Genomic DNA, 6947 nt, shown 5'->3' with positions numbered 1-6947 from the left:
ATAAGGATTAGGGAAAATAAATTTCAAGATTCTTTTATGAAACATGCATTGATCATTTCATTTCATTACATTAATCTAAGAGACATGGATCAAATAGGAACACACCAAACACTGTTTTCCTTAGGGTTGTGAAAGTGGCACGTACACTTTTGGTTGCATTCAATATTTATGAACACGTATAAATATTAGGGAAAATAAAATTCAAGATTTTCTTTTATGAAACATGGATTGATCATTTCATTTTGTTACATTAATCTAAGAGACGTGGATCAAAGAGGAACAAACGACATATCGTTTTCCTTAGGGTTGTGAAATGTGGTGCGTACACTTATGGTCACATTCAATATTTCTAAAACATGGCGCCTGTTGTTATGAAACTCCTTAGTGTTGGAATTCTTCTCCACTTATGGAACAAAATAATTCCTTTAATTCATAAATTGAAATCAAATCACTGGGTCTCATATGGCATGACAAGTTCAATGCTTATTTCTTCTTCCTGGGATGTTTCTAGTAATCGTTGCACACCTCTTTCTTCTTCCTCGGATGTTTCTAGCAATCATTGCACACCTTCGGATGAGGAGCATTGGTTGCTCACCTCTAGACAAGGATCAATAACTTTTATATACTCATTCGTTGTTAATAATTGCACTTCTAGGCATATCCATGAATCTTTTCCTATTTTGCATTAGGTATTTTTATTGAAAATCATTTAAACTTGAACTTTTTGAAAATTTTATTATGAATCAAGCAATCTCACATACTTTCTTATAAATTATAGATATCAGTGTTACATTCACATTGCCTTAAAAATAACCAAAAATTAAATTTCCTAAAGGTAAATAGACCTAAAATAAATTATAGGATGCTATAGTGGTATCCTACAAAATGCCAGTATATGTGTAAGTGGATTCGAGAGATGGGAATCTAAAGCTAATGATCCAGGTGGCTCTAGAGAGACACACCGGACAAAGAGGACTCATGGAAGTTCAAAAACCAAAGTGCTTGGAAGTTTCTCAAACCAAGTTCAAGTTGTAGATCTCGTTGTCCTAATCGCAATGGTGCAAACGGTTCGTTAATCCGAGTCCGGATGAGGATGATAGAAGCAATAAAAGTTGGGTTGACTTTTTTGGTGAGTGGGCAGGCTTAAGGAGGCCACAATTTGGACAGAACCCGGCCACCGGATTCCTGCAAACTCCAGCCAGATTCCGAGTGAAATTGTGGCCTAGTTAAAAAGACTCCTTCGGCCAAATTTCGAAATTTTCAAAAACGATTTTTTTGTATTAAAATTTTAAAATATATATATATATATATATAAAGGATGGTGGCCCCACCACCCATGCCTCTCCATAACAATACATTAAGGGAATTAAGGTGAGGCCGGCGGGGATTGAACCCACCCGGCCCACGTGGGCTGGCCCCCACCGGGCAGCCCCATGTGGTAACCACCGTACCATACTAAACCAACAACCAACCCCTTTAAATGCGGTGCCATCCACAATCTATGCAAACGACGCGGAGGGCATGGAACGGTGCAAAAGGTATGGGGTCGGGCCACCCAATGTGGACCTGACCCCCTGAAATAAATTACAGTTAAATATTAAAACCGCAATGTGTTTAAAAAGGGAGGGGCGGGGTTTGACCACCCAACCCCTCCTCAACCATTTCTCACTTTACCAACACACAAAACTAACTTTCTCGTTAAATCCGCCCCGGAGTTTATATAAGCGCTCACTTCGTCAATACGGGGGACAGATGGAGGAACTAGGAGCGGGCACAAATTTCGAGACAGGAGGACACTGTGCACGCAGTTCGAGGCAACGTTTTGTAGGAGGGCCGAATTTTCGCTTTGTCAGATTTTGACAACTTTTATATGGTTTCAGCACTTCTCGATGCCACGAACGCAATGGCGCTGTCTGTGTCTCCATCAGAGTTCTGCATTTTTTTTTGTCATTTTCAGTATGAGGGTGGAACCATGATCGCTGCAAAAATAGGGAGCGGAACCATGATCCTTGCAATTTTTCTGAAGAGGTAATTTTTCTCCATGTCGGAATATAGTCAAGTTTATAGTCGTTTTTCATGGTTTTTCGCAAGGATCGCAATGGAAAAGTCAAATTCACCATTGGAGTTGCAGATTTCCTGTCCACCCATGGAGTAGAATCTTTAAGGAATCTAGGGGGAATCTAAAAGATTCCTTGAGCCCCAGATTCTCAACTTCTCAGAATTCAGATTTTGGACAGTCAATTTTGCACTATTCGATGCCACAAATCTGATGGTGCATTCAAATTTCTCATTCTCTCATTCTATTCTTCAGCCACTTTTCTAAGTGGAATGCAGGTGTCAACATCCATGTGCGAGCAGTCATGCGATTGATGCCATGAGATCGAGGGTCCGAATAGCTTCAGCAGTTTGACATCCACTTCTTTAGATGGCCCTTGGTTGTGAGGTATATGCTGTGTTCATGTACTTCTTCTTTATGCATTGTGCTGCATAGATCCTTGTTGATGTTTGATGTGGGATATTGTTTCTTACTCATTTTTATGATTCCTGCTTGATGTGACGTGGAATCACCTATGTGATGTACTTGTTGTCATGATTCATCATGTTGGGTTTTGAGATCCCTTTGTTGTATGTTGATGGGATACTCATGTGTCCCCATGCATGTTGCTTTGAGATCCCTTTTATGTCGTGTTGGCAGGATGCTCATCATGCATGAGTTTTGTGTCATATTGATATGAGTCTTTTGACTGAGAGTTCCTGTAGTGGAACATCTCTTAGAGCCACTCCTGCGTGAGGGAATTTTCCTTGTATGATCACGACATCATCTCTTGTGTACATCATCACTATTGACAACACTTAATTCAACGACCTACACCATCTTGACATTGGGGCTCAGAGACGCAATCCCTCTTGGACGAACTCCGTTATCAACACTTATGTTTTCATGTGTTGATGATTGTCTTGTTCCTCTTCTTTATAGCATGCAGATGTATTCATTAATGTTCTTTTAAAGATGCAATTTAACACAACACGAAAGTAAAAGGTCTCGGAAGGGTCCTTTGTCACACACAGACCTGGATCAAGTGGTATCAGAGTGGTCTTTGCGTTGATGTGAATTGCAGCATGAACAATGGAACGTGCAGCGACAGAGGATGAAAAAGCGATGTACGAGACCATGCTCAAAATTTCCAAAAGGGTAGAGATAATGTATGAAACTCTACAGAAAGAGACAAGGATAAGGAGCAATTGCAGCTTTAGTTGCGAGCCACGGAAGAGGCCCTGGAAGAACTGAAGCATAACAACCTGAATCTTCAAACAAAGAATGTTGAATTGAAGATGCATCTACATGAAGAGAAAGAGGAGAAACATAGTTTGCTATGACATCTACAAGCAAAGGACGAGGCCTTGGAAAAGCTACAGCGTGACCCATGTGAGGTAAAAAGTAGTTCTCCATCTTCATGTATGTTTCCTGATGATGATTTCATTGTTTTCGAAAATCATACCACAGGAATTGGCTCCAAACTGTTGAAGTGAATGGGGTATGAAGGGAAAGGCTTGGGCCTTAATGGCCAAGGCATTGTTAACCCCACAAAAGCAGAAGAATTGCCTCTTCAGGCAAGACTTGGGTATATCAGAAAGGAAGTTGGGGAATGCACCATGACATTTAACGAACCACTAACAATAGAGGATGAGAAGCCCTCATCAGTTCTTTCCAAATCGACAAAGGAGGTAAAATATGTTGATTTCCTTTCGGTTTCATCTTCACATAGTATGATTTCTATGGGAGATTTGGAGATCCCAATTACAGGGACAAACATGAGGCTCCTTAGAAGGACGAGGCACGAGGAGGAAGAAAAACTTGGTGTTAATAACCAAGGCATAACTCAACCATTGGAGGTTGTGCAAAGACATCAATTTGCAGGCTTGAGATACACCAAAGGAGAATGCTCGAAGGTGTTAGATTCACCCGAGACGTCGTTGAAGTCATCGAGGAAAGAGAATGATGGGAAAAAATCCCCATCATCCCATGGCAGTTTCCATTGCAGGGAAAGAGTTGACGAAAGCTTTCATCGCCATACTTACACCAGAGACAACAAGGAAAGGTATAACCACTTTCGACATGGGAATGTTCATTTGGATTATGATCATGTTGTTAATGATGAATGAAGAACATGGCATCGAAAAACATGCACCTTTTGTGGATTACATAACCATACATTTTCTAAGTGTTGGAAAAGAATGACAACACACAAAGGATGAGGCGTGAAAGACCCTCTCAACAACATGTAAAGAAATAGGTTAAACAGATCTGGAGGAAGAGTACCTATTGCAGTCATTGTGATAGAAGTGGCCATCAAAGAGCCACTTATTGGAGGCTCCATCCAGAGCAGTGCCTTAAAGACAAAGTGTCGGTGCATGAACCAGGTGAAACAATGGTTTGACAAGCAAAGCTACCACAAGGAGGCAACCCATTCACAACAATAAGTGAAAAATGGTTATTAGATATGTTAGCTTGTCATGGTCATGCTTTTGTAAATCATTTGTTGCTTTTTAAAATGTAAAAGTGATGATGTGTTTTCCATCACTTGTAAAAGCAAATAGTGTTTGGCCTTATCTTTGTAAATCATGTGTTGCAGTGATGATGTGTTTTCCATCACTTTTTGAAGCAACAATGATATGTTGGCCTTGTTTTCATAGGTGGGGTATTGCGTCCATCTTGTTGTAAACTTGACCACCGAGTATGTGTTATAAACTTGTGGCAAGTATGGGATGCTTGGGTCATTAGTTGGTCATGAAAGTCAAGCATGTAATTTGTGAAAACAATGTACTACAGGTTGCAGAAGTATCAAGTGTTGCTGTTCACTTAAGGCTCCAAAGAACAAAGGTGAAGGAGATGGTAGCGAGACCTTTTCAGGATGCTTGTGATGCAGATAAAGTACAAAGAAGTTGCAGATTATTTTTCATGCTTTTGGAGGACCAAAAGCTCCTTAGTGGGGAGAATTGATCCAGTGGGCTCCAGAGAGACACACAGGACAAAGAGGACTGATGGAAGCTCAAAAACCAAAGTGCTTGGAATTTTTTTGAACTAAGTTCAAGTTGTAGATCTCATCATCCTGATCGCAATGGTGTGAACGGTTCACCAATCCGAGTCCGGATGAGGAAGATAGAAGAAGTCAAAGTTGGGTTGACTTTTTGCTCACTGGGCAGGCTTAAGGAGGCCACAATTTGGACAGAACCCGGCCACTGGATTCTGGCCAACTCCAGCCAGATTCCAGGTGAAATTGTGGCCTAGCTAAAAAGATTCCTTCGACCAAATTTCAGAATTTTCAAAAACGAATTTTTTGTATTAATTTTTTTTTTTTTTCTTTTTAAATATAAAAAGGGTGGTGGTGGGCCACCACCCCCACCACCCACACCTCTCCATAACAATATATTAAGGGAATTAAGGTGAGGCCAGTGGGGATTGAACCCGCCCGGCCCACGTGGGCCAGCCCCCACCCAGCGGCCCCATGTGGTAATACCATACTAAACCAACAACCAACCCCTTTAAATGCGATACCATCCACAGTCTATGCAAACGGCATGGAGGGCATGGAACGGTGCGGAAGGTATGGGGTCGGGCCACCCAATGCGAACCCGAACCACTGAAATAAATTACAGTTAAATATTATAACTGCAATGTGTTTAAAAAGGGAGGGGCGGGGTTTGACCACCCGACCCCTCCTCAACCATTTCCCACTTTACCAACACACCAAACTAACTTTCTTGTTAAATATGCCCGAGAGTTTATATAAGTGCTCATTTCATCAATACGGGGGATAGATGGAGGAACCAGGAGTGGGCATGAATTTCGAGACAGGAGGACGCTGTGCACGCAGTTCGAGGCAATGTTTTGCAGGAGGGCCGAATTTTCACTTTGTCAGATTTTGACAAATTTTATATGGTTTCAACGCTTCTTGATGCCACGAACACAATGGCGTTGTTCGTGTCTCCATCAGAGTTCTGCATTTTTGGTCATTTTCAGTATGAGGTTGGAACCATGATCGCTGCAAAAACAAGGAGTGGAACTATGATCCTTGCAATTTTCCTGAAGAGGTAATTTTTCTCCATGTCAGAATATAGTCAAGTTTACAGTCGTTTTTCATGGTTTTTCGTAGGGATCGTAATGGCGAAGTCAAATTAACCTTTGGAGTTGCAGATTTCCCGTCCACCCATGGAGCAGAATCTTTGAGGAATCTAGGGGGAATCTAAAAGATTCCTTGAGCCCCAGATTCTCAACTTCTTAGAATTCAGATTTTGGACAGTCGATTTTGCACTATTCGACGCCACAAATATGATGGTACATTCAGATTTCTCATTCCCTCATTCTATTCTTCAACCACTTTTCTAAGTGGAATGCAGGTGTTAACATCCATGTGCGAGCAGTCATGTGATTGATGCCATGAGATCGAGGGTCGAACAGCTTCAGCAGTTTGACATCCACTTCTTCAGATGGCCCTTGGTTGTGCGGTATACATTGTGTTCATGTACTTCTTCTTTATGCATTTTTCTGCACAGATTTTTGTTGATGTTTGATGTGGGATCTTGTTTCTTACTCATTTTTATGATTGCTGCTTGATGTGACGCGGAATCGCCTATGTGATGTACTTGTTGTCATGATTCATCATGTTGTGTTTTGAGATCCCTTTGTTGTATGTTGATGGGATACTCATGTGTCGCCATGCATGTTGCTTTGAGATCCATTTTATGCCATGTTAGCGGGATGCTCATCATGCATGAGTTTTGTGTCATATTGATAGGAGTCTTTTGACTGAGAGTTCCTGTAGTGGAACATCTCTTAGAGCCACTCCTGCGTGAGGGAATTTTCCTTATATGATCGCGACATCATCTCTTGTGTACATCATCACTATTGACAACACTTAATGCAGCGGTCTACACCATCTTGACAC

The sequence above is a fragment of the Pinus tabuliformis genome, chromosome Q (genome assembly GCF_031772625.1).
Source record: "Pinus tabuliformis cultivar Carrire ecotype Pingquan chromosome Q, CPIR1, whole genome shotgun sequence".
NCBI lineage: Eukaryota > Viridiplantae > Streptophyta > Pinopsida > Pinales > Pinaceae > Pinus > Pinus tabuliformis.
This window is presented reverse-complemented; position numbering follows the sequence as displayed.